At 48.8% G+C, this 9,538-nt stretch overlaps 1 long non-coding RNA gene across 1 annotated transcript; it reads left to right on the top strand.

Moving 5' to 3' along the window:
• Positions 1-3,374: 3,374 nt before the first annotated feature.
• Positions 3,375-6,336, top strand: LOC131401778 (uncharacterized). The gene is made up of 3 exons (XR_009217958.1): positions 3,375-3,405; positions 5,909-5,944; positions 6,315-6,336. It is a non-coding gene; the product is annotated as an uncharacterized LOC131401778 (long non-coding RNA).
• Positions 6,337-9,538: the final 3,202 nt, after the last annotated feature.

The following is a 9,538-nucleotide window of genomic DNA, read 5'->3' as shown; positions in this document are numbered from 1 at the left end:
AGGTCGTGGCGCTTACATTGTAAAAGGATCACCCTGGTTTCTGGTTGGCGAATGGACCAGAGGGGACTAAGCAAGAAAGCACATGACTACTGAAATGATCCGGGCAAGCAATTCTGAATACAGGATTTCTTTCCTTTTTAAGGCTGAATAATATTCCATTGTACAGATGCCCCAGATTTTCTTCATCATTTCACCCACAGATGCACAATTAGGTAGTTTGCATCTCTTGGCTATTGTGAATAATATTGCAGTGCATTTTGTCAAACGTTTTCCTGGCACTTAGTGAGTTTGAAAAAATTCTCCTTCTACACATTAGTTACTGTAATGAACTACTTTCTAAATGTCTAAAGTTTAAATATTTGTCATTCTACAGAAATACCTTGCCTAATCATGATTTGTGTTGTTATCAGTTCATGAATGATCTTAGATTTTTGTACAAAAAGTTGTTATAATGGCTTTTTTTGCATGTATTCAGGAACCTTGCATAATATGGGTATTCCCTGATACTTGATTTTTAGTAGAGTTTTCTAGTAAGCCTTTAGGATAGGAAGTATCTTCCTAGATGTGAGGCAGAGAGCAGAAAAATAATAAAGTGATTGTCATATTTAATTACATCAAAAGAAAACTGTCGTTTTGCTAAATTGTTTTTACACACCCTTTGCTTATTTGTAAGAATGGCATATATCGTTTTATTAATGAAAAGAAAATTCAATAAACAATTTTAACATAAAACAACATCTATTGAGAAATTATATGAAAATTTTAGCAATATGCTGTCATCAGTTTCCTCATCTGCAAAATGGAGATAGATAATACCATCTTCCTATGGGTTGCTGTGAAAATACTTAAGAGTAATGTATGTCAAATGCCTATCACCATGTCAGTTGGAAAGTGATGCCCCACTCATTTTTCTACCGGGATGATGAGAGCTTTTTTTATGCTTGAAGTTGGTAGTTTTCAAAATATGTTCTACTGTTGTAAAGTGATTCCTTTTTACAAATTATTTGTAGAGTTAGATGATCACTTTGGAATACAAATTCAGGCTTCCGTGTGTGTGTGTGTGTGTGTGTGTGTGTGTGTGTGTGTGTGTGTCTATACGCGCATCTCTCAAATAATACTTCAAGCCTTATAATGAAATCTACCTTCCCCACTCTTGACTCTGGTTCCAAAAACAACTTTAATTTTCTGGTTGAAAATCTATATTTCTATATTAGCTACTCATACACTTTTTCATTTTTCATCTTTTGACTATTTATAGTTTCTTTCTTCTCTGAAACAATCAGCATGAAGAGTTCTTACATACATTAAAAACATAATTCCCCTTGCCCAATATAACTATTTAATGAATTAGGATAAATCAAAATTCAATGTCTACTGTTTTATGACATAAGTGTTTACCATTTTATAGCATACGAATCTTATCCAGAGATGTGCTACATCAGATATTATGAACACATTTTCTTTCTCACTTTGTCCTTTGACCTTTTAAATGGTAAAATTCTCTTATTTCTTTGTTGTCTTCCTATGGATTCATCACTGGTTCATCTCCTTCCACCAGAAATTTAAATCTCTTTTCAGTAACTTCTGACGCATGAGACAATTCATGGGCTTCAGGTTTTGCTTGGGGACATCCCTCTTGGGCTTGAACATATACACAGGCCCACATATACACAGTATGTCTGGAAGGATAGAGGAGAAAAGGATGTTTATCTCTGTGCAAAAGGACTGGGAGACAGTGGTAGAGTGAGAATATTTTACTGACTTTGCACCACTATTTGAAGTTTTCCTATACGTGTATCTACGACGTAGTGGCCTCCCTCCCCCCAGATTTTTAAAATTAAAATAGCGTTATATCCTTATCTACTGGCTTGGGACAGCAAGTTGTAGAGAAATGTGAATATATGATCCAATTTTTTAATGAAATTAAGAACAGCAAACACGCACAAAAAATTTGTAATTCTAAATATGGGCACATCATTCTATGAGGTTGTATAAACGTGAGGAAAGGAATGAAGAAAAGTTGTTCAACATCCAGCTACCTGTATAGTCAAGGGTCCACGTAAAGCCCCGCCTCCAGCCCCGCCCCTGGAGCTGATTTCCTCGCACTGTGAAGTCGGCCAGACTTATTCCAGCCCCACCCCCGCCTCCTCCCGCCCCTGGAACTGGTCTCCGCATAACGCTCGGGCCTGGCTCCGCCCACAGCCTGGTCCCGCCCTTGCCCCGCCCGCACCCTTGTCCCCGCCCACAGCCCCGCCCCTAGAACTGGTTTCCACCCACAGCCCCGCCCCTAGACCTGGTCCCTGTCCCTGGTGCTGACCCAGCCCGAGGCGCGGCCTCACATTAACTCTAGAAACTAGACACCTCCCCCGAGGCTGGGGTGCGCGGCCCCGCCCTGCCCCGCCCCCCACGCCGCCTCAACCCAGAGCCCCCAAACGTCCGTCCTCCCAGAACGCCCGCCCGAGACCGGAAGCGGAAGCGCGGGCGGCGCCGTGGATGGAGCGGGAGGTCTGCGCGGTGTGTCCAGTCTTCTCGGCGCGGACGGGATTCCCGTGGACCTTCGGCCGAAGGGGCGACGCGCGGTGAGTGGCGGGCGGTCCCGTCTCCGGTCGCGGTCGACGGAGGGGCCTGGGCCGCGGGCAGCCCCGTCAGGGCCCGGCGTCCCCGCGTCCCCCCGGAGCCCCGTTTCCCCGGGCTGTTCGCTCAGGGCGCCCGAGGCTGCTGTTCCTCCCGGCTCCGGGCGCCGCCGGCCCCTCCTCAGAGTCCCCGTCACCGTCCTCCGTGTGATTTTGTCCCCAGGGGGCTTATCCGCGTCTGGAGGCGGTGTTTGGGTTGTTACTAATGGGGGCGCTCCTGGCATCTAGAGGGGGAGGCAGGGATGCTGCTCAGCGTCCTCCAGGGCCCAGGACGGCCCGACAGAGAATCATCCGGCCCCAAATGTCAGTGGTGCCGAGGTTGGGAAAGCTGCTCCAGGGCCTGAAAATCTCCCGGGCCCTGAATGAAGTGTGAAAATTGTTTACAAGTCAGCGAGTCACTTACAGGGTCCCTAAAGGACAAGCTTGTTTAAAGGGTCCAGAATCACCAAAAAGTCTCTGTCCAGCCAAGTGAGTTGAGCGACACAAGTGCACACAGCACGAAGCTACTTCCTCCCATCTTGGGGAGCAGGTGACTGCATAGGAATCGGGAAAATCCAGTCTCAGCCAACAGTTACAGTTAAATCAGTAAATACAAAAAAGAAAAGTGAATTGGGTGACCTTTCCATCCAACACCCTATAAAAGGCTTCAAAAGCTTGTTTGCGCTTTTTTTCCCCCTCAGACACGAAAAGCATCTGTGGAGCTCAAGTTTGAGGTGAAAGCAGGCTCAGAGTCCACCTGTGCTCGCTGATCCATGGATTTCTGTGTGACCAGGTGAGTACCCTGTGGACCTGGTACCAACAGGTTCCGGCAGCCTCCGCTGTGCAGAAGACCTGCTAGTGGGCTTTCCTGGGCTCAGGTTGTCACCACATGGACACTGAGAGTGAGGGTATCTTGAGAAAAATTATTGATGTTGGATGGATTATATTCAAGGGAAAGATGGTAAGCTGTGTGTGGTTCTGTGTGGTAAATATTTCAGTAAGTACAGTTATATGCAAATAAGAACACATAAAACAAATGTAAATAACTGCAAATGTGTATTATAGTAGAAAATATAGATTTACTTGCATTGCATAATACTCAATAGTCAGGATTTATATATAATATAAATACAGAAATGTTTTGCGTGTGTATGTAGTATTAGAACACATCCCATGAAATATTAGCAGGGATACTCAGCAACATTCCTTAGACCCATTCAACTTGACTTCTAAAGTCCTATAAATCCTCCACAAAAATTTGAAATATAGGAGCATTCAGGGAAAAAGATGATTGAAACTTCTTTGTATTAATAACAAATTTAACATTGAGTTTGCCAGTAGCCAGATTTATTTTGAACATTTTTTTCTTTATGACATTTCAAATCATTTGGAGGAGTACTAAGCAACGCTGTAGATTGAAGGGCAGGGCACTAGTCTCTAAAAAGACTGTCCTCATCACCTTGCCTTCTAAAGGGAATTAACTTTGTTTCTTGAAACTTTTCTGAAATAACGGTCTGGTGATTCACGTTGCAGAGAATCTTGTTAAGTAATTTTGTATTTAGTTGTTGGCCTCTACTAATTGTGTGTGTATGTGTGTGTGCCTTTTTCATTCTAGCTTTCCTGTGAGGCTCTTGAGGGGAATGTGTGCTTGTCATGCAATAGATAGTCTTTGAGCGTATAATTTATGATGACCCTCCATCCTTGTTTACTCAGGACAGAGGGGTTTTCCAGGACACAGGACGTTTAGTGTTCAAACCAGGGCAGTCCTAGACAAACCGGGATGGTTCCTCATCTGATGAGCCAGGCCCTGGGCCACATGCATGGGGACCTGGAGAACCAGAGAGACCTTGTCCCACCTCCGTGGAATTTATATTGTATTTGGGAATTTGGATTTTAGACAGTTAATGATGAGAGTGATGTGGGAGTTTGGCACAAGGGGTCTCAACCTGAGGGGGCAGGGAAGCGCTCTTGAGAAGGACTGATATTTAGCTTGAGAGCTAGAGTTGGGACTGGATTTAGCTAGTTGGAGGGTTAGACTGGAGTGAGGGTGTGGGAGTGTGTTCAAGAGAGCGTTTCAGACAGAGGGACCCGCATGAGGACACCCCTGAAGCAGAGAGCCTGGTGTGTCCATGAACTGAGAAGAGGGATGGCTGAGCCGAGTCAACACAGGGTGAGGGGTGTGAGCCACGCCGGCGATGGGGGACAGGCAGGACCAGATCAGGAGTGACTTGGGATTCTGTTCTAAGACCAGTGGGAAGACTCTGGAGAGATGCAAGTAGAAGGATGATGTGATTAGCGTTTGGTCTAAGCACCTTGGTTCAAATGGACTTCATGTTTAAGAATGTAGACTTAAGAGGCAAGATGCAAGGTACTGGGAATAAGATTAGGAATAAGATGATTGTTCCCTAGGCCTGGGTGATGGCTGTGGAGTAGGAAAGAAGTAGAAAGAAAAGACCTTGGAGTGTAGAACCGAGAGAACGTAACGGTACTTTCTTGCCTGCATGTGTCAGATGGCACAGGGCAGTGACTGTGCTCCTTGCTGCTGTCCGTGCAGACCTGCAGGCGCCCCCTCACTCAGGTCTGTGTGTTCACCCCTCTTTGTCACTCACAGGCCCCGCTCCACATCCTACAGGAAGTCAGGCCTTACTTGTGAGGGGGTTGTCTCACATGGGAGACACCGAGGAGAGCCTCTCCAGACATCAGAGCAGCCCCTTCAGCCTCTCCCTCAGACTCCTCCCTTCCACTCTCTCGCTTTCCACACCCAGAAGGACCCCTGCTCAGTATTCCATGTCCCCAGGTTCTCCCTCCCCCAGGCTTGAGAAGGGTGGGGCAGCCACTGGGGTGGACATCATCTGCACCTTCCACTTCAGAGAGGCAACGAGATGGAAGGTGGCTGGTCCAGGGCTGGACAGAGAGTGACTCTACTGGGAGCCGAGCCATGAGACCCAGGGCGTCACCCACCTGGGCTCCCTCACCCTGGACGGGGACAGCCTCTACATCAGTGGTGAGGGGCTGTGCTACAGCCACACTCTCTCTCCCAGTCAGAGTTCTGTGTTGCCTGCGTTGCTCTAAAGTGAGCTATGATCCATCTCTCTATGCTCCTGGTCTGGGATCAGTCTTCTCATCACTGTGTGATCACTGGGTCCAGCCACCTTCCATCTCGTTGCCTCCCCCCCTGAACACCACTCCCCTCTTCCCGTCTGCTTTCCCCACCAAGCTCCCTACATCCTCCCTCTCCCTTAATCCTTTATGTTCACCCCAACTCTTGCTCAGCTCCTCTCGCCTTCTCTCCACAGATTACACCTATGGAGCTGCAGCCCCGACTACCACCAGTGAGTATTCCTGGCCCTAACATCCTGGGTCCCGTCCGCATTTGGGGCTGGGGAGCACTTGTTCTCCTTCACCCGCTGTCCTTGGTGAGGGAAGCACCTGGAAGGGCCCTAATTCATCCCTTCTCTCCCTCCCGGGTTCTGGTGGAGAGTCCCAGCCCAGTGTGAGAAAGCCTTAGACACAGACGTGTTCTCCACCACATTCTGACCCCACGTGGTTTTCACTTTAATTCTCCTGAAGCCCCGCCCTTGGTCCTCCTTTTCCAGGTATCCCATCCGTCTGTCCAGTTTTCTACCCGTCCATCTGTCTCTCCTCTGTGTTCAGTCTCTCTTGTTCACCTATCTCTCTCTCTTGGGCTCCTCTCATCCACAGGCTTGCTCATCCCTCTACTCACACACTCACCCCTCCCCTCACTCTCATGTATGCTTCACCTGTGAATGGTGGTCCTGGCACAGCCACTGCTGGAGCCCGGGTGAGCCTGGGGGCTCCTCCCACTCTGTGCCTCCCTGATGACAGCCCTCGCCACAGCTCCCGAGCCGGCCACCACATCCCTGCATACTTCATCATCACCTGTGCCACCAGAAGCCACCACAGGTATCTGGGGGTGCCTTTTCCTTCCCAAGAGAAGCTCTCCGGCCCCACTCCTCTACCAGCCGGTTGTGATCCAGGAGCTGGGAAGCCAGGGTGTGAAATTCTGGTTTTAGGGCAATCATGCTGATCACAAATTATAGATTATAGATTATACCAACGATTCAGTCTAAGGTCAGCCCTCAGAGAGCCCCTAGTCTTATGAAATTAACACACCATTATAGTACAATGTGGGAGGTTTCGGGGAGAGGCACCTGGCATCATTTGGAGGGGAAGAGCTTGCTAGAGAAAGTTTCACCTGAATGGAGTCTTTAAGAATGACTAGGAGGGACCCTGGCAAATAGAGGATGAAGAGTTTTCCTGGCAGAGGGGATTCCATGAGCAAAGGCTCCAGCCAGAAACAACATGGCATATGGGGAGAATTGAAACGAATTTGGGTTGCATGAAGCATGAAGTTTAACCCGCAGTACATGGATAAAATGAGACTGAAAGGTCAGCCGGAGCCAGATTGAGTAGAGCCTTGAGTGCCAGGTCAAGAAGGTTGAACTAACACTGAAGGCCATAGGGAGCCACGGGTGGTACTAGAGCAGTGGTGGCCCTAGTGAGGTATTCATTTCAGAAAGATCCTTCTAGTGGTCCATGTAGAACATCCTTTAGACAGAGCATCCAGTGAGCCTGCTGGGGTGTTGGTCCAGGTGAAGGAAGTTAACACCTAAGCTGGGACAGGGATGGAGAGAGGGAGTGTATGTGAGGACCAGTGTGCAACTGGAATTTGTGTTACTGGGAGGGAGGAGGAGCTGAGCAGATGTGCTGGTTCTGACTTGGGTGACCACACGGGTGGGTGGTGGTGCCACTGGGAGAGAAGACGACAGATGATAATGAGTGCAGGACTCTGGTGTGGTCTCAGGCCAGCTCTTAGTGATGGCCGTTGCTCTCCCTCTCGTTTTGCAGCTCTGGGGCACAACCTGAAGACCCTCACAGTCACCTTCCCCATCTCCACCCTCTGGTATTCATCAGACAGGAGCAACGGCTCAGCCACGTTCCACTCCACTGAGAGGGTCCTGCAGAGCCTGGGGAGACCCTGGTCCCAGCAGCTCCTTTTGGGTTAAATCCCAACCAGCCCCTCCCCCAACCCCTGTCCCTCCTGCTCATCCTCCTCCTCCTTCCTCCCCAGCTGGATCCTTGTTCAAGAAGAGCAGCCTGGGCCTCTTCTCCTTGAGTTGCAGACTGTTCTCCCTCAGGTAAGACCCTCCCCTGAGCATTTGCCCCTAATGACCACTTTTGTGACCACCCCTCTCTGTCTCCCCCCTGTCCTCCCATTTCCTCCTTCCTGTTCTGGCCCCCACCCCAGAGGTTTCAGGACCTCTCTCTAGAGTCCCCACGTCCCTCTCTTCCCAGGCCTGAGAAGGATGGGGAAGCCACCTGTGTGGACGCTGTCTGCACCCACCGCCCTGACCCCGTGGGCCTCCATGCCTCTGTGCTGGGAGCTGAGAGTCTCCACGTGTCTGCTCTTCCTCTCGGTGGCTCCAGGCTCTGCACCCTGGAATTTATGCATGCAGAGAGAACACCAGCTGCATTTCCGCAGCATCAGCTGGAACCTCAGCAACCCGGAGCCCACATCCTCGGAGTACGCCGCCCTGCTGAGGGACACCCAGGACCAGGTGGGGTCTCCCCTGTCCCGTCTCTCCTTGCCCTGAAGGCACCCTCATTCCTCCGCCTGACTTACGTCTGTTACCTGGTTGTTTCAATCCTTCACTTTCCCTGCGTGTCTGGGTTCTCTCAGTTTCCAGAGGTGATGTCCTAGCTGCCTTCCCCATTTCTCACATGGGTAAACTGAAGCTCAGAAAGGGGAGTATTGTGCCTAAGATCACACAATGTGTTAGGGGCAGAGCCAGGATTTGAAGTCAGGTCTCCCTTGCCCCAAGATCTGTGATCTTTCACTGGCTCCAGTGGCCCCCTGCATCCCCAGGAGACCTCTCACCCACTCTCCCTCGCGTTTGTTCTAGGTCACCAAGCTCTACAGATGCAGCCAGCTGTGAGACATATTCCACTCCTGCCTGGTCACCGACTTGGTGTAGGTTGAGGAGATTGGAAGCATTGGCTGAGTTGGTGGCTGATGGCTCTGAGCTCCCGTAACATATCCTTGATCTGGAAGTCACTGACATGGTGCCCAGTCTCCCCCACATCCCTGTCAGCTAATCCTACCATCTCCTTCCATAGGTTTTCGGGAGTTGAGAAAAGCATTAACATTTGGGGCCACCAACCTCCAGCATCCTCCTCCTCCTCCTCTTCTGGAGACTTTCAACAAGTATCAGCAGTCTAACTGTGCTCTCCAATAGTGGAGCCACTAACCACATGGGGCAATTTAAATTATTTATACACCTCTTGGGATACGATTCACATATTGTGTGTGTGTCGGGGGGTGTATTTTTTAGGTTTTTCTATATACAATATCTTCTCCTGTGCAAAACAAATAGTTTTACCTCTTCCCTTCCAATCTGGGTTTCTTTTATTCCTTTTTCTTGCCTAATTGCCCTCATCAGAACCTCTAGTACCTGTGATTAACATATCAGATGAGGGAAGACATCAATGTCTTGTCCCTGGTCTTAGGGGGAAATTTTCAGTCTTTCACCATTGAATATGGTGTTAACCGTGGGTTTTTCATTGATGCTATTTATAGGTTGAGAAAGTTTCTTTCTATTCCTAATTTGTTGAGTGTTTTGTTTTTTAGGCATGAAGGGTGTTGTATTTTGTGAAATTCTTTTCTATGTATATGGCCGAGATTACGTGGTATTGGCAGTTATTCTATTAATATGGTGTATTACATAATCAGTTTTCAGATATTAAGCCACCGCTCCAACTAGAGGTGAGAGATTCAGACGTTCTCAAGTCTGTCCTGGGCGTGCCACATCCCTGAGCCCTTGTGGCCTTCTAGAGGCCCACAAATACACTGGAGCTTTTCAACGCCCCCTGTGGACATCTCATTCCCCCAATTTTTCTTCTAAGTT

This window comes from Diceros bicornis, assembly GCF_020826845.1.
Source record: "Diceros bicornis minor isolate mBicDic1 chromosome 16 unlocalized genomic scaffold, mDicBic1.mat.cur SUPER_16_unloc_1, whole genome shotgun sequence".
In the NCBI taxonomy this organism is placed as follows: domain Eukaryota; kingdom Metazoa; phylum Chordata; class Mammalia; order Perissodactyla; family Rhinocerotidae; genus Diceros; species Diceros bicornis.
Note: the sequence above shows the minus strand (reverse complement) of the source record. Positions and strands in the feature narration are given on the sequence as shown.